The sequence below is a fragment of the Cryptotermes secundus genome, unplaced genomic scaffold (assembly GCF_002891405.2).
Source record: "Cryptotermes secundus unplaced genomic scaffold, Csec_1.0 scaffold558, whole genome shotgun sequence".
Taxonomy (NCBI): Eukaryota; Metazoa; Arthropoda; class Insecta; order Blattodea; family Kalotermitidae; genus Cryptotermes; species Cryptotermes secundus.
In genome coordinates this window covers 299,416-324,848 of record NW_019737989.1, presented here as the reverse complement: position 1 = coordinate 324,848, position 25,433 = coordinate 299,416, and the positions used below count along the sequence as shown (strand labels likewise).

The 25,433-nt window shown below is 38.2% G+C and overlaps 1 protein-coding gene across 1 annotated transcript in view; it reads right to left on the bottom strand.

Annotated features, from left to right (window-relative positions):
- Positions 1-25,433, bottom strand: part of LOC111870640 (carboxypeptidase N subunit 2) — a 364,124-nt gene that overhangs the window by 152,713 nt on the left and 185,978 nt on the right. Inside the window, exon 3 of the mRNA XM_023863101.2 lies at positions 16,953-17,000. The gene's annotated coding sequence lies outside the window, so the exon portion shown is untranslated. The remainder of the gene's footprint in view (positions 1-16,952; positions 17,001-25,433) is intronic.

Here is a 25,433-nt window from a genome sequence, read left to right as displayed (position 1 = left end):
TTACACACAAAAGTGTCCAGTTTCTTATTCCTTAATGGAAGTCAATAAAAATGTTTGCTAATGTTACTACTTACTTATTTACTCATAGAATTGAGCCCTTCTTGAGGAGTCGCCAGTTCTGCAGCTACTCGAGGATTTCCCAGCATTCTATGAAACCGGAAGGTTCATAAAAGCCTTCCACTGGTCCCTATTCTGAGCCAGATCAATCCAATCCATAACTTCTCATCCTTTCTCTCTAAAATCCATTTTAATGTTATTCACCCACCTACCTCTTGGCCTTCCTAGTGATCTCTTTCCTTCTGGATTTCCCACCAATATCCTAATCGCATTCCTCGTCTCCCCCAATCGTGCCACATGCCCTCCCAACCTCATACTCCTTGACTTGATCATTCTAATTATACTTGGAGAAGGGTACAAGTTATGAAGCTCCTCATTATGCAGTTTTCTCTAACCTCCTGTCACTTCATCTCTCTTCGGTACAAATATTCTCCTTAACACCCTGTTCTCAAACACCCTCAGTCTATGATCCTCCCTTAATGTCAGAGACCAAGTTTCACATCCAAACAGAACCACAGGCAAAAGTACTTCTCTTAAGAGTAAAAGTCCAAGTAAAATCCTGTATTCAAATGATGATTGCCCTTGAAATCAATTGAAAGAAAATATCAGTCACATATTATAATTTACGGTTAGGGTTGGTTTAGAAGGCACGGAATTAAAGTTGTGTTAAGATGTGAGCTTTCTGCTGAGAGATTATCCTGACTAAATTAACATCAACTTCACTTCGGAAATAAATAACTTTATGCTTATATCTAGTAAAATTATTCAGATAAATATGTCTGCCACCAGAATCTATATCAAATCATCTTTCAAGATTCAGTTACGTGTTAGATTTGAGCGTCTTACCTGGTTGGTTAGTTATTGTCTAAGTATTATTTTCTTATATTATCTTTAACGTTCATGTGGCTACGTGTTTCGGCCATGATGTCGCGTCACACATCACTTCCTCACTTAATAGCGAGAGCTGCTGGCACGACATGGTTTGTTCTGTAGTGTGATCACCTTACGCTACGTCTTGTGTTGCCCTTAATATGGTTCTCTGTTGGTATTTGTATTCCATTACCCCGTTTTGAGTGAAACATTAATTAAAAATTAAAAATTAAAGCTTCTAATTAAAATCATAAGTTTTTAAAACTTGGACGGCGATGAAATTAGTACATTTTGTTATTCGGGTCCCTAGTGTAGTTGTGTTTATGAGTTGCTGTTTCGCTCTTGTGTTTATTAGCTGCAATGTAAAACGACGTGTTTCGTTTTTGTACTGTTCTCATGGTGTGCAAATGAATATCATAATATACTTAATTTTACTTACATATACTGTTCGGGGTTGGTGGGTGAAGACTGTGGATGTTTATTGTCGTGCTGAGATATTTCCACATTTTGATATTGTGTGTGTTAATTAAATTATAATAAAGTATTTAAAATGTAAATAAGGTTTTTATTTGCAAGTTATGAATTATATTTAATTTTATCGTTTGCAAGGTTACCTCTGTACATCTGCAACTATAAGTTTGTCATCTTTCTTATCATCCTTTCTATTAAATTACAATATATTCCCTATCTTTACTTGTGTTACGAGGGCCCCTTATATCAGTCATATATATACACCGCAAACAATCGTAATATTTTGTTGCTGAATATGCTTTAAACTAACAAAGGGCATATACGAATAGATCTTACTCAAATATATCTGGTAATATTCATGGAGATGTGAAATCAAGTAGTTGTGTAGATATCTTACCGTCGTATTACCAATACAGATCTATCAAATATCCACTTAGGTTGCCATGCTGGTTTCATATAGAAACTCTCGAAACGATTTTGCTGAACTAGACTTTTCCTACAAGCGTGTTTTGAAAAGGGAATAAACTTTCCAGGTCATCATGAACGAAGTCATATTCCATGATTCATATTAACTACGATTCATAAACCTAAATCAAAGCACGGCCCTGTCAGCACTCATAGAATAAACATGACCAGCTAAGCATAAGACTCTCCTCTTGTCCCTGACCTACCACATAATGCACGTTCATATAGGGTCTTAACGCTTGACGTTTCGTCGTTATGAAAACCTGAAATTTCATAGTTTCAGATCTTTTACCCATCCTTACATTTTTAAACACAAATTTACGGATGACCAAACACAAAACCGAGCTCGGTGCTATGGTCGGTACATGTAGGACTGGTAGCTGAGAAATGTAAACAAAACTTCGGTCGGAAAATCTGAAAGAAAATGATCGCTTAAGAGAACCGGATCAGTTTAATCGACGTCCACTCTGAGTACCCCTAAGATTCATATTGTCACATATCCTGGTAATTCGGAAAGAAATTAATGGGTTCTATTTCCCGTGTTATCAAGTGTATCGGTAGCTGGTCTCTTGGTTGCCGCTGGAGCGTGCTTTAATTTTTTAGGTAACACGTTGATTTTATCTCTCGCATATTGGTTGTTGCTGAAACAACACTTACTGAACCGTTGCCGGGTAATGGACGTCTCTGTTATTTTCCGACTTCAATATTCCTGCCGTTTTATGCAGTGTTTACCGAGCGTTGCTCAGCAATGGTCTATTTCAGCTTGTTGTCCCGGACACGTGTTTTAACAAGCCGTTGTCTAGCAATGGACGCCCGGTCTGAGTCAAGATATTCCGGCTTTTAGGCGGCACGCCACAATATTATCATCATCTCCTCTACATTCCAAGTACACGAACCAAGATATGGGAGAAATTAAGAAAAGTCGTGAGAATAGAAATTGATGGAAATAGGCCAGGATATTCTGTTTCTATAAATGATATCTCTGTTATGAGGAATTAATGCTATACATCGTAACTAGCTGAGAATTCATCAAATAAATCAGAGTGCCCACAGTATGTTTCTGTTATCATTACTTGACAAAACTGTTTAAACTGGACGCTCCAGTTTCAATAAAAGCAGCAAAGCCATTAGTTGGAAAAGTCTCCTGATGACTGCTGAGGCCTATTGTGTAAGAGGCTACCATAGCTTCCTCTGGACTTAACCTTTCACTTCGCGCTGCTCCTTCATACAAAGGCACGTCACATCCGTCAAGTGCAACTGTACTAAGGACCTCGTCTTCACAGATGCTTTAAATCTTCCATCTGCATCTTAAGAAAATGAGGCAATTACTGTTAACACGGGGGCACGCGGTAGCGTAGTTAGTTGAGGCACTATGATACAACCGGAAGGTCGCGTGTTTGAGTCTTGATGAGGTCAATTTTTTTTTCAATTAATCGAATCCTTCCAGCCGCACTGTGGCCTTGAGCTCGACCCAGCCTCTAACAGAAATGAGTACTAGGAATCTTTCTGGGGTAAAGGCGGCCTGCGAGAAAGGCTGGTCTCACTACCCTGTTACAGAGATAGCTTTACCTTCTTTATTGAGACACTGATGATAATAATTTGTGGCTTGCCTCTTGTAATGTAAGTTAATGTTCCAGTGCTTGACTAATTGGGCACAAGGATATGAAGGCAGTCGTTGTATAGAACAACGTATTCTTCACCTCGTCATTAGTTGGAGGTGAGTGGGCGACGCTTAGAAGAGAAAGTTTTGCCTCTACCGGGATTCGAACTGCTATCCCTCGGAAGAAGTGGAGTTACAACTCCACCATTCCTGACCTCGGCACTAGAGGGATGTGACTAGTCAGCTTCAGGCCTCGGCCGCTTTGATCCCGGATATGTGGCCCGACGAGCAACAGGGGGTCGGAAGAGAAAAAATTGACCATACCGGGAATCCAACCCCGGCGGTCCAGCCAATAACGCTTTCGCTATACCGACTGAAGCTATCAGGACATTATGTTAAAGAGTTGGAGCGTCATGAGTTTGAGAACTGAACTATGAATATTTTTAAGTCGCTCGAAGCTTTAGCAGTTGAATAGTGATGCAACTGGCAAAGTTCACTCAATTTCGTCTGTATTCACTCAGGCGAATGAATTTCAATCTTCTTCATATATTTACAGTTATATCTTAATATATATCCTGGATCACTCTATTTGGTGCTCCTTTGTATTGTTACCAGTCACATAGGAATGTATTTCGCTGATTTTCAATGCCGCTTTTTTCCCTAATTAAAGCTCCATTGCTTCGTAGCCTAATCTGCATAACTGAATTGCTCGTTAGTAACTTATTGAGAAGACCTCTTGAACAGGGGAATATAAACATGTAAAGCATTGTGGGTGTTCTGAGTTCCTTCACAATGCCCACTAACTAATTAGACCTTAAACTAATCTTGACTCAATTCATATTGAACTAGCTAGGACTACAACAGAAACTAATTATATAAATTTCCACTACCGTTGAAAGATCGCTCACCATCACTATAAATATCTCGCAAAATTGTGAGAAATGAATTTATATGTATAATTCAATTAAATTAAGTTCAATGCTTTATTATTTAAGTGCCGAGTCAACAGCCACAAGGCCAATTACAGACACAGCACAGTGCAGATACAGATAATTACATTATGGACAAACACAACATAAAATCAAAGACAAATTACAGGCAAGCACTGCAGGAAAGACACACTAATGTAGATAAATAAACAAAAATAAAAAAAATAATAATAATAATTTTATTACCACAAATCTAAATTGTTATTAAGAAGTGAGAAATACAAAGTATAAATATTTAGAAAGAATAATAATAATAATAATTCAATTCAGTTCAAATCTTGTTTACATATGTGAAAATTTAACAACTCAGAGGCCAATTACAAAGTTAGCACAAGTACGTAGAAAGACATAAAAATAACTTGCAAACAAAATACAAAATAAGGCAGTTTATATAGTAGCAATAAATGAATAATAATTCCATGAAAAATTAAAATTATCATTAATAGGTGATAAAGGTAAGATATGTACATTTCCACTGGTTAGGCCTTATGTGGCGAGAAAGGATTATATGCGTACATAAATACATATAAATTACTACTAATAAATAAAATATTAGTCAGTACTTACTTATTTATGTTCTAACTCAACATCCTAATAATAATAATAATAATAATAATAATAATAATAATAATTTTAGCATATTTTAAAAATGATTGAGGTGAACGTTCCTGGCTCCGAATAGGCCAACGTCCATGCAAACAACATTATCAGCTGATGCATATCTAGCGGAGGGACAGTTTTTACATGAGGAGCAACACTGAACAATGCAATATACCGAGAAGTAATTCGGAGACCAAAAATTTCCAAAACGGAAGGGCAGAATTTCAAACCAAAGTAAACTTAGTAAGAAAGAGAGCATCAAGGCGATGTCTCCTCTTATGTAGAGGGTGTAATATTGACTCCTTCAGAGCTAGATGATGATGATGATGATGATGATGATGATAACAATAATAAATGTCATAGCCTATGTCAGTTAAAATCCAGTTATGCCATCGATCATAGACCCTCTTATATTAGTAAGTGGCATGTTATCTTCTACCAAGTCATGAAAGAGTTATGCTTTACAGGTGGACCTATTTTAGACCTGGTTTTAAAGAAGTCTTTCGTTATTATAAGTGGCAACTGAAATGTGATTTTCTCTTTCGTATATATTTCTGCTGATGAGTCTGTCGCGTCAGGCCAAACAAATTCTCATGCTTCTAAATCTTTAGAAGAAGCAACAATATACCACATATTATGCTTCTTGAAAGGTCCTCTGCAAGTAACTACATCTTATTATGATAGAGTGCGTAAACAGTAAGACACAAAGGATTGTGATTATGGTTAACTGCATTAATTGCTTGTATTTTAAGACAATACATAAAAACACCTAATAAATCTTTTAAATAAAACTGAATTTTTTCTATGATTTGAGGTTCTCACACAGGTGGTTATTAAAAGATATCTTCTGGGATTCAACGCCGTGTAGTCCGTTGAGATTCAACCGACGTTTCAGAGGAATATGTTGCCCAAATCTTCGGGGTTAAAGAGTTAACAAAACAAGAAACCAGTATGAAGCAGGTAACAAGTTTGCTGCCTGCTTCATACTGGTGTCTTGAATGGCTTACGCTTTCAACAGACTGTATTGCGTTATATCGTAAAAGACAAAACTTTTCTGAATTTCTTCAGAATAATATATAACAATTCATTTCGTACCTCACAGGAAATTCATTACGTCTCCGCTACAAACACCAACAGCTTAATGTTCATTAGGAAAGTTGCTGTTTATTGCAGAGACCATACGGGAAAGACAGATGCCCTTTAAAGGAAGAATTCAGAATGTTAATGTGTTGAATCAAGTGATAAGTGTAGAACCACTGGACTCTAAAGGGTTAATTTTTTTTTCATAATTTGAAGGCGGTATTTTTATGCTGACATTGTTCTAAAAGATTACTTTGCAAATGCTGTCATGTTACTATCATACAAATATCTTTTTAGGCTCCATTTTGCGGTAATATGGCTAAATGAAATCGCTTATTTTCATGAATGGTTTCTGTAAGCGGATATTTGGAACAGGAAATGAAATTTTCCGTACGCATACCAGTATATCAACCACTAATCATTAAAATATTAATGTGTGTGAAGGAGAGGAAGGAAGGAGGTTCCAAACGGATGAGAAATATAATAAATTGATTTAAATTACATATTCAGTAAAGTGCCTCTTGTAATTCTGTTACACCAGTTTACCTTTATTAGCTTTATGTGTCCTTTTGGGAATTAAATTTCCTGATTAATCAATGTATTGAACAGGAAGTGTAGAGAATGTTGTAGTAGGGATTAGTTCCATCATAGCTCTACCAAAACCTCAATGAGATCAGTCTTAATTAGATGCATTAAGTACCAGGCACAGTTTGATAGGGGGGGGGGATGAATAGGGGTGAATGGAGTGAACGGTAATCAGCACGTATGATATGGTGATTGATTGTTCCCAGAATTCAGAACAACTCAGTATTAAATAACTGTGTTATATAGTATTTAACTGAACATGTATACAATAAAATTGATAATATTTATGGTAGGAAGCCAGAGAAATCTGAAATGTAAATAATGCAGCAATTGCTGATTTAAATCGCAAACTTTACCGACGCATTGACGCACCGCATAAGGAATTTGTTGGAGCATTGTTAACAGCTATAACTATGTGCGAAATTATAAAACATAAATCTAAAAATTCAATGAGTCAATTTGTCCCCGTTCCAGCTATTGTATCATAGTACTCTAGTATAAAATCATCGGTTTGAACCATGTAATTTCTGAACTTTTTTACTGGAATCAAATTTCATTCGGGTTTTAGAAAACGTCAGCCTGAACTTTCGCGTGTAGTTTGTGGAAATTTCTTTTTCTACATTAGTTTTCAAAGCGAAATTTTGGTTACAAAAACAATGTATATTTATTTTAACATGCTGTTTAGCACAACCTTGTCTGATGCGTGGAATTAGAGAAGTTATTAATAATTGTTCTCTTAATTTTAATAAAAATAGAGGTATTTTGACTTGGGAGCTGGGATAGCATAGTCGGTATGGCGACTGGCTACGGGCTGGACGACCGAGGTTTCGGAGTTCAAGTCCCGGTAGGATCAAGAATTTTCTCTTCTCCACGTCGTCAAGATCGGCTCTGGGGTCTACCCAACCTCCTCTGGAACGAGTACCAGGAGATTTTTCACCTGAAGTAAAACTGCCGAAGTATGAAACTGACAACCCACCTCAAACTTGTGCCGAAGTCAAGAAAATGTGGATCTTTACATCCACTCCCCCACACGCCTTCATGGCATAGTGTTTAATTAGTTAAGCAAAGGGACAGCTTTAGCAATTCACCTTAGTATCTTGACTTATTATATTTTCATACATTATGTAGGGCCTATAGAATTTTAACTGCATCCACACAACCAATCCTCTGTATTTTATGGAATTTTACGGCTCTTACTTCAGATATTTTATTAAACATCGATACCTAGCAAAGATACGCTCAAAAACACAGTATGGACTTCAACACAATGGATATTAAAACGCACTAAGACGAAACCTCACACTTATTGATACCCGTGCCCTATCCGCTATAAGTTGGCACTAATTTCGCAGACAAGCGAGGGTCGCTCGTTTGGTATAGTTCGCTTGCCGGTTTAAGGCACGGAGTTTAGTTTTTAGTTTATAAATTAAATTACAATAAAAGTATTGTATATCAAAATCTGTCAAGGTATCTGTAGACCTACATAATAGTTCATTTCAGTTCCTTAAGAAAATGATCATTAAAACAGATTAAATAAATGCATCTTACACTTGATAATGCGTGTGCAAAGAAGCGCACTTTCTTTAAATCAACATGAAAGATAAAATAGCTACAGAAGGGAAGGTGAATTTCCTTTACACCCGTGAACAAATTGACCTTAAGGTAAACTGAAATAAAATAGTCTGGCATACCGAATTTGATCGAAATTTGTCAAGTAGTGTTGGTGATAACTTTGTTAGGACTTATACGATGCGACAGTTACAAACCTGATGGACCTTTATCACAGTCATTTTCGAAATAAGATAATTCCCACACTTTCCAGGTACATAACCTGTGGTGAGCGAAGGGGCAGCTGAATCATTAACTTCCATTAAATACGACTCTACGAAGAATGGTTTGAATTGTAGATTCATTTCCATGTACATGCTATTGGCTTACAGTTGACTCAACTACGAAGACAACATTACCTGCATTTAATTGGAAAAATCAAATTTGTTTGTAGGCCTAACATAACTTAAGGTTGTTTCATTTAACAGAGTGTGTTTATATACGGTATGAACTTATCATTACAACCAAATGTTAATTTTATATTAGTAGTCATTTTATTATAATATCACCATGTCTTTCTTTAATTAATGGCATTTAAAAATATATATTTTCTAATATAAAACCCATTTACAATAAACCTTCTATTACATTGTCACATTAGGATGATTTATAAGACTGGTTTTAGATTGAATGATTGAATATATTGTCACCTCATATATTCACACCAATTCAGGGCATGAATATTTGGTATGTGTATAAGTTTATTCTGTGTTTGTGTTGTCTTGTGTTTAGGTAGCTGCCTTGCGAGAGGCTGATCACTTGTCCAAGGAGTCCTATCGTCTATGAAATGATTACAGAACTGAAAAAGGGGCCTGGGCCCTGAATGGTCTGGAAGGGCCATTGAAAAAAATAATAATGAATTCAAAATTCGGGACTACAGGCAATACAGCGCTGTCGCTATTCTACACACTTTCCAGTTCACAGTTACACACGCACTAGGGTTTTCAGTCTTCACTATTCGTATCCTGGCAACGGACTTATCACAGTCTCACTGTGACTTCAAATTTCACACGAAGTATTCTTTCACCGCTTAATTCCCTTTATTGTCCTTATTCTGCAACTGCCAATTCCGAAGACTCGACTCCTAACAATTTCTCTGCTCCCAAGCACATATTCCGGCAGGCTGGCGTCGCGAAGCTCGACCCTTAATCTCCGACTAGACTACTCAGGCTCTATTGCTTGGTCGCGTCTTCTGTGTCCTTTTATAACCCCTCGGCACGCACCACACAGAAAGCACAGCCTTTATTGTTGACAAGGCCTGTTGCTGCGTCGTTGCCTAGCAATGTTCGTCTTATTATTCAGCGTGTTTGCTTCTGCGGGAATGTGTTTAGCGAGTCGTTGCCCCGCAATCAGTATACATGTCACACTATTTACACCCTTACATACTACCCTGTAAATTGTCTTACCCGTTCTCTTTACTACAGAGCAGAATAATGGGGCTAAAATAATGAAATTATATATCACATCAAACGCAGCAAGCGGATTCAGATCTTTCCTCTTAATGACCGCTGTTTATTCTGGAGAGAACGATACTGAGCCCTTTATAACCGAATTAATGGAACGGCTAAAAGAAAAATTAATTTTAAGTCCTACATTGGTGTTCTGTGGATATTGTACACGTACGAGTATGTAACCCGAGCAGATGTTCAATTCCGTGCCGAATATCACGCTCGGGTTTTCTTAGCATTCACGGAGCTAGAAGGTGAAAGAATAATTCAATGTCGCTGAGAAAATTAAATTTAAATACATATTTGAAATATTATGTAAATATTAACCAAGTCAGAAGGTTTAATGCATTAAAGCTGAAGAACTATAAACATTAGCAAATAGTGTACACACGTTCTTCCTTCCTTTTTAATAATTTTACCACACAGAGGTTTCATTTTGCTTTAGCTGAAGTTTATTTTATCCATGATATATAATCAGCTAGCGAAAGCTCACCATTATATCAATATCTAATTTGAAATATCTGTATACAAGAGGATATTTTATTTGCTATGAAGATAGAATTACAAATTTAAACGATTAAAAGTTAACGGTAAAGTTGTCCCTGTGCTTAACTAATTAAGCACTAGGCCATGAAGACGTATGGTGGAGTGGATATCCACATTCTCTTGACCTCGTCACTAGTTGGAGGTGGGCGGTCAGCTTCACGCCCCAACCGTTTTATCCCCGGTATCCATTGGATAGGAGGTCGGGTGGACCCCAGAGCTGTCTGGACGACGTGGAAAAAGGAAAATTCTTGACCCTACCCCTCGGTTGTCCAGCCCGTAGCCAGTCTTTATACCGACTACGGTATCCCGGCTCCAACGTTAAGGGATTACAAACCTTAATTTTGTTCAGAAAATCTGAGGGTCCACTCTAGGGAACAATACTGCGAATTCAGTTTTCCTCAGTAGGTGTAACCAAAGGTAAGGTGTAAACAAAGTGACACACTATCCATAAGAGGCAACCCTACCCCGTCTATTCCCTTTGGGGGTTGAGTTTCTAGATGCATGCCTGTGTCACACTACTGCTTCTGATTACCAACCTTGGCGTCGCACCCGTCGCTGACATATATGATCAAGCAGGCGCACGTCTCATTATTGATCCGTGGTATGAATCTCAGACTTTTCGCTGGCCGGTCTGGACTGAATTGCTGATACATTAGACAATTTTCCATGACCGAAATGTTATTTTGCCTATAGGAGTTGTGTTGAAAAGCTTCTCTTTCACACTATGGAATTCATGGCATTATTCGTGAGTAAAATTGATGCGTAAAAAATAAGCCTTCTCGAGTGGTGAAATAATCCGCATGTGTACTCAAAAAATTATATGACGAAATTTTTCATGTAGGACTAACGTAATTATTTTTTGTTTAATTCGCTTAGTGGGGGATTGAGTCCAGTTAGGTCCACTCGGCACCGCGGCCACTGATTGGCCTATTGTACCTGCCACGGTTGATTATGATGATGGAGAATTTTGGTGGAATGAAGATTGGCAAGGGAAACCGAAGTACTCGGAGAAGACTTAACCCAGCACCGCTTTGTCCACCACAAAACCCACTTGACCAGAACCGGATTTGAACCCGGGCCGTAGGACTAACCTAGGTAGCAGCGTAATATCACTGTAAAGTCGTCTTATAACACATCTATTTTCATTCGTCTTACTGAAAATTGAAACAATTTGTGACGGCAACAACACCATCTCTTTTCGTTTTCAAATTAAATACTATTAGAACATATGCATATGTTCCTAAAATCTGTCAACATAACAATCTCTAGAAGCCTTTACGAAATGCCGCGTATGTCCCACGCAATTTTAAACTTTCAGAGACAGTCACATTAAGAAAAAAATTCACTACAAGTAAAATACGTTTGCTAACAAGCGGAATGAAAACCAGTAAATATTTTCAGAAGGACACAAAATAATATTGCTCACTCATAAAAACTACTCCTAATTTTCGAAACGGGAGAGTAAATAAGTCCATTGAAATCAAATTTAATTATAGACTGGTTTCTCTATTGTGAGTTACTAACCTGTCCACACTTAAAAGCCGTATTCTTGAAAATTTTCCCAGTCCATCTTACGTGGTTATTACGTGAACAGATGATATTTAGAAGTTTTGGGTTATTTTATTATGAAACTGTAACCATCCATCTGGTTAAGTATTCCACACAGGATTACAGAGAGAGAGAGAGAGACAGAGAATTTGGTTTTGTTATAAAATTTGTATGTTCAAGTCCATATCTTTGATTAATGAATTCTCCCTTTCTCCGTAATTGTGTCGCTCAAAGTCATTAACTCCACCTACAGTAGTTAGCTCCATGCTGTTCCTTGTCAGGGCTAACCGACGTACTATATCTACGTATATTATCAGAATAATAAACCACGCCTCCTCACTGTCTATACTGCGTGATGGACGTGTTTTAAGTCTCTAGATCAAACCCAGTGACAGGCTGATCCGTCAAAGGAATCCCTGAGAAAGTTCAGACAAAAACAAACAACAAATCCCGTGGCTTGAGTCCGCAAGCGAACTATACCGACCGAGCGACCACCCTCGCCGGGGAAGTTAGTGCCAAATTTAGGGGATAGAGGGTGTCGCGAGGTCAGCCCAAAGAATCCCCACGGCCGTTAATTTCGGTTTTATAGATCGGAGCCGCTATTTCCTTCAAATAGCCCCTCAATTATCCTCATGAGTCTGAGTGGACCCCATTCCATACCCACTAATTCTCAGAAAATGTGGTAGCACCGGGAATCGAATCCGAACATCTGACCACTAGACCACAGAGGCGGTAACTTCAGACAAGAGCCAAGTAAATACCTTAAGAGATCACAATGTCTGCTGTGGCGATTGACGAAGTATTTCTCGTTAACCTTGGGGCTTCTGAATGGGAGGTCCCAGGATCTGATGTCTAGCAGTCCTTTACACACGAAGTGGGATATTGCTGCTGTATAAAGGCGAAATAATTGTAGGCTCACGTTTCCTTTCACTTGGACTTAACAGCCTTCCTGAGATGCCGATCAACCGTGTATGGAACCGAAAATTGCATTACATTGCTCATGAGAGCACGTCACTGGGCCCTATCCTGAGGCAGTTGAATTTAGTCCAACACCTAAAATAATACCTCTTTAAGATTAATTTAATTTTATTGTCCTGCATCTGCCAAGATCTCCGAAGTGGTATTTCCTTTCAAGTCTCCCAACTAAAATTCTGTATGCATTTTTTATAAACCCGACTGGTTTTACATGTTCCACCCATTTCATTTTGCTTGATTCCTTACTCTAAACAGCAGAGCGATTATTAGCCCTTCAAGGAGGGTTCTGCTCCATTTCATTAGTTTGTTAATTAATTAGTTACTAAGTTAATTATGGAATTTGTATTAATATTGTAGTTAATTTGAAGAAATATTAGTTTGCTGTGTTTAGTAAGAACAAGTAATTTGTGCGTTTTTTTATTTTCCACATTACGAAGATAAAGTGGAACATTCTTTATATTTATTGTGTCTAATGTGGCTTTTATTACAAGTCTAGTTTTCAATTAACTGCGAGATAAGCTGTAACTTACGTGTTCAGCATAACTGTGATGGTGTTTTGTCCTAAAGGAGCGATTATGGACCATGGATCCTTGAATTACTGATCTTCCTATGCGCACCTCATACCCCATACGTCGCTCTTTCTTGTTAAGTTGTTATTACAACATTGTTTTGCAATAGCCTCATCACAGAAAACAGAAGAAAATTACTATCGGACCGAGGAAAACTAATGAGGCGCTTATCTGCATAGAATTTCCCCGGATTAAGTAGTCTTAAGGTCATTAGGAAGAGTGAGTAATGCCCTCAGACTTAATGCTGTATCCCAGATATCTCAGATAATACTCGTATTGTATCCCTACTGATTTCAGGGGCGTTTTCGCTTTTAATCCTACCTAAACTACGAAGTTTGTGCGTGGTTTCGATGTTCTCTGTTTGTATTGATCTTTGTATGCATATTCACTGAAGATCCGAATTCCCATTTGTGTGACTATACTCGTATTTAAAAATGGAATAACATACTATGAACAGTAAAATAAAGCTAATACCCTCCACCCCTTTTTAATATATTCAATGAATGTAACTCTGAAACATGTGTACTCGCAGGCCGGATTTAACATTTGGTTTTGACGAACTTGGTTCGAGACCCTTTCGTTCCATTCGTAATTTTGTGTAGATACAGGCTACTCCAACGAGTTTTATTTTGTCGCAGTTATTCCCTTCCAAATCGTATCTCTGATTCGTGCTACATGTATCGGTAATCTCATCTGTCTTGACATCATTAACGTAATTGCATTAAACTAAGATTAAACATTACCATCCTCTTCATTAGCATATGTAATTTTTTACATTTTCTTTGTTAACTTCTTGTCTTACGTTCAAGCGTTTTTAATACTTTTCCTTGGAATTTTTCACGTCATCAAAACATTATTATGTTATGTATTTATATTGCCCTTTTTACTTCCTTTTCTACAACTTTGGAGCCCAGGGATGATTTCTCAGTTTCTTGATCATTCTACCGACGGTAGGACTCCTTGGACGGGTGATCAGCTCGCCGCAAGGCCTCTACCTAAACACAGGACAACACGAACACAGAATAAACGCATACACACACCAAACATCCATGCCTTGTGTGAGATTCGAACCCACGGTCCGAGCAAGCGAAGATAGTACATGCCTTAGACCGCTCGGCTACCGTGACCGGCTATATTGTCCCTAAAGTGGACAAATTATCATTTCGTACTCAATCTGAATTAAGTTTTCTGATAGTAACAGCAAAAAAAAATCTATTCTACAAATTATGCTTCTGTGGGAAACGTTCTGTCACTCATACGCACTTGCGATGTAAAAGTTGTATCTGATACGTACAGAAGATAAGGTACATATTAGTTAGCTTCAGTTCACACAAGCAATACACTTTCACAAATATGTGCAGTATTGTTACAGATCTGGTGATCAAATTACATCCTTATGTTCAAAACGGCTTGCTTATTATTTTTTAAAACATCCATGAGTCTTCCAGGCTTGGCTCCTACAACATTTCTCTTTCAAAATTCCCACCAGGAAATTGTTCTGTGTAAGTTTCATTAAAAATGTAATGGAATTACAAAGTCTAAGCTAACTGCCTTCATAAAATGGATTTTTGTATGTCTCATAAACTTTCAAAGTTAATTGTATTCTTTGTTATTAGAATGTTCTCAAAAATTAACTGCAATATTATTACAGAAAGTCTGATATACCATCAGTCTTTTGTAAACAAATTTCGGGTTAATTAACTTTGAAATACAAGTAATTTCTCCTTTCTTCTGAAAGTGACAAAGAGATATTTATGGTTACATTTCAAAACAATTCTTTACTTCGATGAATAAATTCACAGGACGCTTTCAAGTGGGACAGATCTTATGCAATTAACATAGAATAACTTACACTGCATATGTACACGCTTTCCCTTACAGGGGTGAAACAGAAGTCATAAAGCTTAGTTCCCTTAAAAAAACTGTAATGAAATATTAATATTCAACACTAAGAACAACTGAGATAATTTGCCAGGCCGGCAAAAATGTCTTGTAAACCTGTGAGCTATATTTAGATACAGGAGTCAGGATATAAAAAAAAACACTTCTGTCAAAAGATTCCTTGTTTTTGCTAATAAATGGAAATCTTCGGGCCGGAGATAGGGACTAGCTCTATCGATTGGGCCCAACTGAGTAGGTTTTACCTGAAGACGGAGAAAGACTCCGGTCTCCGAAACGTTGTGTTTTGAGAAATAAACATAACGGTTTTTAGATAAAGACAGGACGATGGATAATGTCCAGAAACATATTTACACTAATGTACCGTCGTCACAAACTTCTAGATCTTATTACAAATTTTAAATTTTAAACATATGTGTACAAGTATACATGTAACTAATAGGCAACTCCTATGAAGCTCGGGGTTTAAGCTCTATTGTGAAGCTTCTGTATTAAACCTCTTTTCACATGCAGAGGATGGTTCGATTTGAAGTTGAGATATTGGCCAGAGTGGGTAGGGTTTCTACAAACTTTAGTGATCAAAGTCGTCCAGTTCTTGACGAACACAACATCCAGATAACAAATCGCAGTGACACTACTTCCATAGCAAATTTGATGGGGGCCTTAAATTATTTTGGTGGGTGGAGAAATTTTCTAACCTCTCTAGGCCATGAGGCCAGACCATAAACGTGTCATCAAAATACCGGACTACAGCGATGGTTGTTACATGAAATATTCACTTCCTTCCCTGTCATAGTTTCAGCTTTAAGCACGATTGAACACAATTTTTGTTGTAAATTTATCCTGTTATTTCCCATTGATTTAGCCTAATCTCAGGTATTAATACAGATGTAGCTATACCTCCATAGTTTTCCCAGTGATTGAGGTTAGCTCTTGCTAATGGAACCAACAGAGAAAATGTCTCCTCACCTGAGGGCGAACAGATCCAGTTTCCGAAACGATTTTGTTTGTTTTTTGTTTTTGTTTCTTTTTAGAACACCAAACGATGTACAAAGTCCAAAACCCAATAATCCTGAGTGTTATGCACCATCGTCAGAACCGTTCTGAATATAAAAGTGACATAGGAACGGAAGAATAGGTGGAGGTAACTGATTTAAATCGAAAGAGAAGGAGAGATGGAGGAAGGGGGAAGAATTACAGGGATTGGATAGTAGTGAGAGAGAAGGAAGTACATAAGGATGTGAATGAGATAAAAGAAATCAAGTGAGAATTTAATTTTCCCCACGTTATTTAGTGGTAATATGCAAATAGTAGCTACAGGAAAATAACTGTGCGAATTTGGGGCCATTAGGCGACCTGGAGCGGGAAATGTTGCCGGTCATGGTATCCACGCGGTCTAAGATATGAACTGGTCTTCGATTGCTCCATTCAAAGCATGGATGTTAGGTGCGTGTATGAGTTTATTCTGTATGTTTTTCTGTGTTTAAGTAGCGGCCTCGAGACGGGCGGATCCCCCATCCAAGGACTCCTACCGTCTGTGTGAGAATAATTATCGTACTTGATTAAGAGGCCAGGGTCCTGAATGGGCTGGAAGTGCAATTGTAAAAAGAAAAACAAAATTGACTGTTAAGTAAGTACTTACTTAATTCGCTGACTATTCAAATAAGAAATATCGTCCATTTCATCATATCTGAAAAATAAATCACGCTTTATTAGGAATTCATTCATTCATTCATCAGTAATCTGTCAGACGACAGGTCCACAGTCTCTTCCAAAACAGTTCCACTTAAGGCGATCTTCTGTTTTTGGAAAGAGACTATCCAGGAAAAGTTTATTAGGAATATAACAGCAAAATTAATCTATTATTCATTAGTTCAACAATTAACATAAATATCGCTACAATACGAGAAAAAACTGACCGCTACACGTAGAATTAAAAAAGTTGTAAGTTAAATTGTTATGTTTAAATTCTAATGTACACCTGTTCCCTCCTGTGGCTGTAAAATCTGGCCTCTTACTGTAAGGATGCAGGCAGAGTCTAACTCATTAAAATTCAGTAAAGTGAACCCCACATGTTTTAAGTAGAAAGCCTAAATACACCAATCTATGTCACATTACATGAATCCAGTCGATTCCCTTAAAGCTGAGCCGAGCCTTTGCAACACCTACGTGTCTCACACAGGATTCGATTCCACTAAACTCGGTTCGATTAATTTGCCTGTAACCTACTACAGTTACACAGAACAAGACGATGAATAATTGGGCTAAAGATAACTGTGCCGGTCACGGTAGCCGAGCGGTCTAAGGCATGTACTGTCTTCGCTCGCTTGGAAACCGGGATCGTGGGTTCGAAACCCACTCAGGGCATGGAAGTTTAGTTTGTGTGTGTGCGTTTTTCTGTGTCTGTGTACAGGTAGAGGCCTTGCGACGAGCTGATCACCCGCCCAAGGAGTCCTACCGAATGTGTAAGATCAAGAAAAACCGAAGTGAACGGAGAAGTTCATGGAGGTAGGCCTAGGCCAACTTGGGCTGTAGTGCCAAGGGGGAAAGAAAAGAGAGAAAGGAATTGACATGATTACATAGGAAGACGCGAAAAATGAAATTTTATAAATTTTACATTTTACAAGGAATTATTATATTCAGGGTGTTGACGAGAATATTTGGACCGAAGGGAGATGAAGTGACAGGAGGTTGGAGAAAACTGCATAATGAGGAGCTTCATAACTTGTACTCTTGGCCAAGTATAATTAGAATCAAGTCAAGGAGGATGAGGTGGGCATGGCATGTAGCACGAATGGGGGACAGGAGGACTGCATAGAGGATATTGGTGGGAAAGCCAGAAGGAAAGAGAGACCACTGGGAAGACCAAGGGGTAGGTGGGTGAACAATATTAAAAATGATATTAGAGAGATAGGTTGGGATGGTATGCGTTAGATTGATCTGGCTCAGGACAGGGACTAGTGGAAGGCTCTTGTGAACATGATAATAAACTTTCAGGTTCCATACAATGCTGAGAAATTCTCGAGTAGCTGCAGATTTGGCTTCTCCTCATGAATCAGGAGGAGATAAACTGGGCTTACAACAATCAAATGAGCACATAGAAAACGGAAATACATGAAACAAAGGAACTCCTGCGAGATGTACACGTAGTTGTAGATGAGAAGGTAATGCTAAAATGAATACTGATAAATTATTGTAAGAATAACTGTGACCATTCTATGAATATTGCCCATAATCTTGATCTTCTTCAGCACGCAATTATCAGTGTGGACCGGAATCATCTCTCTCAAAATTGCATACAGTTGAAAACATTTTGTCACATCTACTAGTGACTGTAGACGGGTTTTGCTTTGGTAAATAGATTTATTGGCCACTTACAGGTCGTAACTACAAATAACTATACTACTATTGCTGATTTCACACCACAAATCACTCCACACTAAGTCTCCTCAGCCTATTCTCACTGGTCTTTACTCTAGCTCCACTTGTCTTCAAGATAACTCCTCGGCATGGACCTCGCAGAAAACACAGCCTCTATTGTTACGAGGAGTGTTTACCGTGCCGTTGTATAGCAACGGATATTACCCGATTTAAACTTGCGTATTCGTTGCCTCTGTAATATATTACCCATTAGTTGCCTAGCAGTGAACGTCTATTCTTACTTCACTATTCCGGCTTTAAGGCGTCATGTCACAATATTAATAATTTCAGGGTTCCAAAATTGCTGGAGATTTTTGGTCAGCTCAGCGACTATTAGATCCTCAAGTACGACTTGTTAGTTTATAGTGCTGAATAATATTGAATGCAGAATGGGCGTTACAGGCTGTTTGAGAGTGACAGTTTCAATGGGCTTTTCCACCGAAATATCGGTTTTATTTTGAATTTCTGTCAGCTAAGAAATATGTTCACCATCGCGCGTTCTTTTACGAATGAATGTAGGCTGCTGCACATGGATCAGTGACACAGACACGAGGCACTGAGATGACACTTTCTCATTACAAACCCAAATAAACTTGAATCCAAGGCAGTTATTTAGGTGACATACTGACAACGAGAATGTTTACGAATAAAACGTACTTAAGATAAAGAAAGCTGTAAGGTTAGAATTTATAAGCTGTTGATTTGTAATACTGGTAAAATTCCTTTTAATTAAATTAATCATAGAAAGAACAAGGATGTAAACGCTTACCCAACACTAAAAGTTTCATGTTTTAGGTATTTTCTGATTTGTGGCATACGCTAGAAAGTAACATTGTAAACATCAGCCGTCTCTATGTATATAACAACAATAGAGGAAGTATCAAGATATCGTACGTGACGTGTACAGCCGTTGCTATGTAGCACCCGCAGCATACGCGTGCCCGGTGAGGTAACAAAACAATAGAAAAGGTGATGCAGGCAGGTGTTCTCTACTTGTCCGCTTCGAGGCTCTATGACTCGACCGACTGTTTTCTGTTGGGCTACTGAATGCATTAAGTTGAGGCTTCAGTTGTTGAGTGTTAACCAGTAGGCTACGGAAGCGGAAGAATCTCCATTGTTAAAAATCGTTACCAGAAAACGTATAATGAAAACATTGCAGAGGAACAGCCATTGTGGAGAGCTGTTACCATATAGAGATTAGTGAAAGTAGACTGAAAAGATTGAGTGTGGAATGATTTTTCATGTGGAAATCATCAATAGTGTTACAGTTCTTTCTAATTACGACCTCTAAGTGGTCAATAAATCTATTCTCCAATCCAAACCCCGTCGATAATAACAAATACACGTGGTACAGTCATTAAGTTCGTGGACTGTTGATTTATATCATCATACTACAAGGTATTCACATACTTATGCAGATCCACATCAGCCCTCAAAATAGTCGCCGTTGGCCGCTATGCAAGTCTTCCAACGTTGTTATAGCTGCCGAAAACACTGCTGAAACATATTGGCAGGAAATTCCCCTTGTGGCAATGACCACCTCCTCGGACGACTGAAATCTACGACCACGCAGCTTTGCTTTCACGCGGTGAAAGAGAAAGAAATCGCACGGTGCCAGATCAGGTGAGTACGGAGGGTGTGGCAAAACGGTGACCTGTTGCCTTGCCAGTTCCTCTTGGGCAAGAACAGAGCGATGTGCATGGGCGTCGTCGTGTAGCAACAGCCAATTCTTCCTACACCAAATGTTTCGCTAGGGGATTTGCCTAGTTTCTGGCAGAACTTGGTGTTTGCCCGTTGTTCAAACTGCCACATCTATTTCCGCCACTCGCATTTAACTACAGTTCACAATAGAGGCCGTAATTCTGCTTACACTGTTTGCACACAACTGCCTCTTGCTGTGACGAGAGATGAACTGACAGGGCATCATATCGTGCCTCAACCTATCCGCTATAGTGCACTGCAAGATACTTTGCTACCAGTCCACGAAATTATTGATTATGGTAGTATGTGACAGTATGAATTATCAAGCAAGTTTCTTTCATTTTTGAGCCTCTGCAGATGACCCGGAAAGTCCCAAACATGAAAGGCAATATAAATTATTGGATTATTTATATTAAAGTTGTTTATGCTGGATGGCTTGTCATTTAAGGATTCTTAACTAATATTTTATTTCTTAGTTATTTTCATTCGTAAGCATTGTAAATAAATGCTTTTATGCAGTTACATAATTTTTAATTATCATTCATTAACAGTAATATCACCATTTTTAATCTCCTGGTTCTTTACCCGGGAAAGAAATAATGCAGCAAGTTATTTAAACTTTAAAATACTGTAGTGGATCAGAAGGTACAATTACTTATTATCACTATTTTTATTATTATTATTATTATTATTATTATTATTATTGTGTCAACTGAAGGAAGACAAATGTTCTGAGTTACGAGTATTAGCTTTGTGATGCTGACATTACAAGTACCGGGGCAGTTTGTTTCCTCCATTCCTCCTCTGTAATTTGTCTTTGATTTTATGTTGAGTCTCTACATAATGTAACTACTTGTATCTACACTGTGCTATGTCTGTAAATGGTCTTGTAGCTGTTTACTCGGCACATAAACAATAAAGAATTGAATTGAATTGAATTATTATTAAACATTTAACATTAGTAATGTCTTAAGACTTGCCCTTTAGCAACGTGTGTCACAGCTGCAAACAGCATCTGCAGATCTCAGGATTTTGTCAAAAACATAACCCTTCCTTAGAGGTTAATTTTTCCTTTCTTCAATCCTATTTTTATTGACGTGTTAACTGTATTGTTAATATCTCGTATTTAACTTTTAGGGTAGTTTACAGTCCAGCTTTCGTTGTGTATANTTTGTATGTAATGTAATTCAGTCATCTACACTGTGCTGAGTCTGTAATTGGCCTTGCGGCTGTTGACTCGGCACATTAATAATAAAGAATTGAATTGAATTTCATTATCATCATCATTATTCTTATCATATGAGAAGTTTGAAGGAGGAAGGCACTAACATTTGATAGGTGCCTGGCAGAGGCAGATTAGATATTTGTGCGTGTTTCAAGTGCCTCAATCTTTCAAAGACCATATGAATTTAAGATAGAAAATGCATTTCTGGTCCAGCACACAGACAAGAGAATGTCAAGAGTGTATAGCCACTTATGCAATAGCCACTTCAAGACTGACATATGCCATAACCTTTACGGATCTCAGATATGGTCCTTGAAAAAAAAAAGTAGAGCAGACACGTGTATCTGCTCAAACTTTTAGAGAAAATTAATTTTCACAGTTCATATGTGCTGAACTCAGAACGGAGAGAGATTGAAAATGCACTGAGATGCTGTTTTTTTATACATGATGTCATTACTGTGCTTTCATTTTAAAACCAGGATGTAACCATTAAGTATGAAACTCATGAAATTAACCCAATTGTGCAGAACGGGATAGGAAGATGAGGCTAATTGAAGCAAACCATTTCAATTTATACAACTCATTACGAAGCGAGAGAATGCATAGTTGGTCATTTATGAACTTTGCGATTTTAAATATATTTGAAACCGTAACGTCTGGTACCCTAGATCGCATTTGAACAAAAAGAAAATTATTGTAGATTTATTTCAACAATTCAAGATTACAATATCATTTCAGAGTAATCAATGTCCAACTGTCAAAGTTATCTGTCAATTCTGCAAATGCAGTTCCTAATTCTTTAATATACCAGAAACAAAATTCTATCCAGATGTTAATATTAATGAAAAATAGTAACTCAAATCTAATTATTTCCTTTGTTTTCATGAAAATTTCCCCTCCAATAAAAGAAGCTCCATCCCTGCCTCATTCTATCGAGATTTCAATCTTATTTAAAAATACAAGCTCTCATCGGGCTCTTTTAAAATTAAGTTGTATGCAGATTTGATTACAACTCAATGCTAAATTGCAAATACAAGAGAACACAAAGAGGAGTAGATGAGCAGGGCATGTAGCCCGCATGGGAGCTAAAAGGAATGTATATAGGATTTTAGTGGAAATGACTGAAGGAAAGAGACCACTAGGAAGAACTAAACGCAGTTTGGAAGATAATATTAAAGTGGATCTTAGATAGGATGGGTAATGGAGTGGAATGATCTGAGGACAGGGATCATTGGCGGGCTCTTATAAACACGTTAATGGACCATCGGAATATATAAAATGTTTGGAAATTCTTGAGTAACTGACTGACTTGTTGCTTCACAAGAAGGACTCAGCTTCATTGACTTAGTTAATTAGTTAGACAGTGAAATAGATAGTTTTTTTCCTTGGCACTACAGCCCCAGTGAGCCTAGGCCTACCTCCATGAACTTCTCCGTTCACTTCGGTTTTTATAGATCTTACACATTCGGTAGGACTCCTTGGGCGGGTGATCAGCTCGTCGCAAGGCCTCTACCTGCACACAAACACAGAAAAACGCACACGCACAAACTAAACATCTATGCCCTGAGTGGGATTCGAACCCATGATCCCGGTTACCAAGCGAGCGAAGACAGTACATGCCTTAGACCTCTCGGCTACCGTGACAGGAAAACAGTTAGTTTAGTAGAACATAAACCGTAGTTGCTATTACCCATGACATAATCATAAAATACATGATAGTAAGCAGAATAGATATTATAAGCTATTAATGAAACACAGAAAATTTGAAAGTATTTGTTTAGAGAAATATTCTTATAAGAAGAGAAAAACTTTATCCAACATCTATTGTAGTGCAGTGTCGAAACTTTGTGTATCAGATTACTCCCCCGTGAAGATGCAGCGTTTGCGTTTCCGCATGTCGTATTCTTCCTTCGCTTTGAACGCAAGAGAAGCCGTCCATACCCTTGAGTTAATAGTCTATTAGGCCGCGCCATATCTCAGGCGGTTTGTTGCTGGCTTCCCACGGCGGCGGCCCGGGTTCGAACCCGGGTCTGGTCATGTGGGATTTATGGCGGACAAAGTGTCGCTGGGGCAGGATTTCTCTGAGTACTTCCCCTGCCAAAATTCATTCAACCCACTGCTCCACATTCACCGTCATTTATCATCCGTGGCTGGTACAATAGGCCAGTAGTGGTCGCAGTACCAAGTGAACTCATTCTCACCCCACTAATAACAATAATAATAGTCTATTAGGCTTTGTTGTCTAAGTTTCCCTTCATTCAGAACTGCTGAGAAAATTAATCATTTCGAAAAAGCGTATGAAATGTTGCAATTAATTTTACAATATCGCGAACTTTCACCTATCCTGAAAATGACATCCGTGCTTATACACTTCAGAAATGCAATTACGGCATGGTAAAGTAAAGAATAATGGGAGTCGGTATAGCGACTGACTACGGGTTGGAATACCAAGGAGTTCGGAGTTCAAGTCCCTAGGATACAGAATTTCTCTTCTCCACGTCGTCCAGATCGGCCCTGGTGCCCACCCAGTCTCCTATTCAACGGGTACCAGGGGCTATAGGAGAATATATTTCGGCACCTGTGCCATCTTCAGTTACAATTATTCTATCATATACTTAGCGTAAATAATTGTAACTAAAAACCGGACTTGAGAACGAAACCTGTCGTCCTAGAGAGCAAACTCCACGTGCTGGAAATAGGGTTGGGTTGAAAGCAATATAATAAATATTAAGTATAGTGATTTACACAGCAGGGTACAATATCATATGAATGTCGTACGAATATTTATATTTGCATATAATAATCATCAGATACTATGCTACAAGCTGGAGGATCTCGGGTTCAATTATCAATGATTTAATTGGGTATTTCAACAGACATATTCTTTCCAGCCGAATATAGCTCAGGGATCCACTTAGCCTCTAACAGAAATGAGTGCCAGGAATCTTTGTGGAAATAAAGGGCGGCCGGCGCGTAAGGCTGACGTCACCGCCATCTGTGAGCCAATTGTGTAGAAAATAAGGGAGCCTCGACGTCTCACAACCCTATGGGCCTCCACGGCCTGTTAACAGAGGTAGCTTTACATTTTTTATATAATAATCATCACCTTCTCCGTATACGACCGTATTTATTGGCTCATAAAACACAAATACAGATAATAAGTAAGAAATGTCAAATACACTTCCTTCATACGTATAAACGCAAGTTCTTGTTGTTACAGTAGTGGACATGTATTTCAGTATGCCAACGTGCTTTATATTCACCACACTAATATACTTGTCTCGTGCACCTGTGTGGGTGTGCAGAACTTATATGAAAGTGGGGGGGGGCTGAGAAGCAACATGTATGCGCTAACGTTATGAATCATTTTAATTACAGACTTGTCAAGCTCGATACGCGCACATGATTAGGGTCCCAAAGTCTGCTTGTGACACGTCTGTCAGGCGATATAGTACAGCAAGTATACGATAAACTTCACACCATCCATCTGTATCCAAGTGACACAGCAATCCCAACCAGATGCACGCCGTACCTAATGCACTATCGTTTTGTTTCAATCCATGATCATGTAACGGTTATTTTTACTTCTACNATATATATAATTTTTTCTTCCATTTTGTACATCACGATGCGTTGTCGTAGGGCGTAGGCAACATACAGTAATCGGAGCTGGTTAATACTATAATTGCCAGTTGTCGAAAAATTACTTTCTTAGAGAAATGTACTATGGGTGACAGCATGTAATGTATTTTGACATTTGGAATGTAATTATAAAAA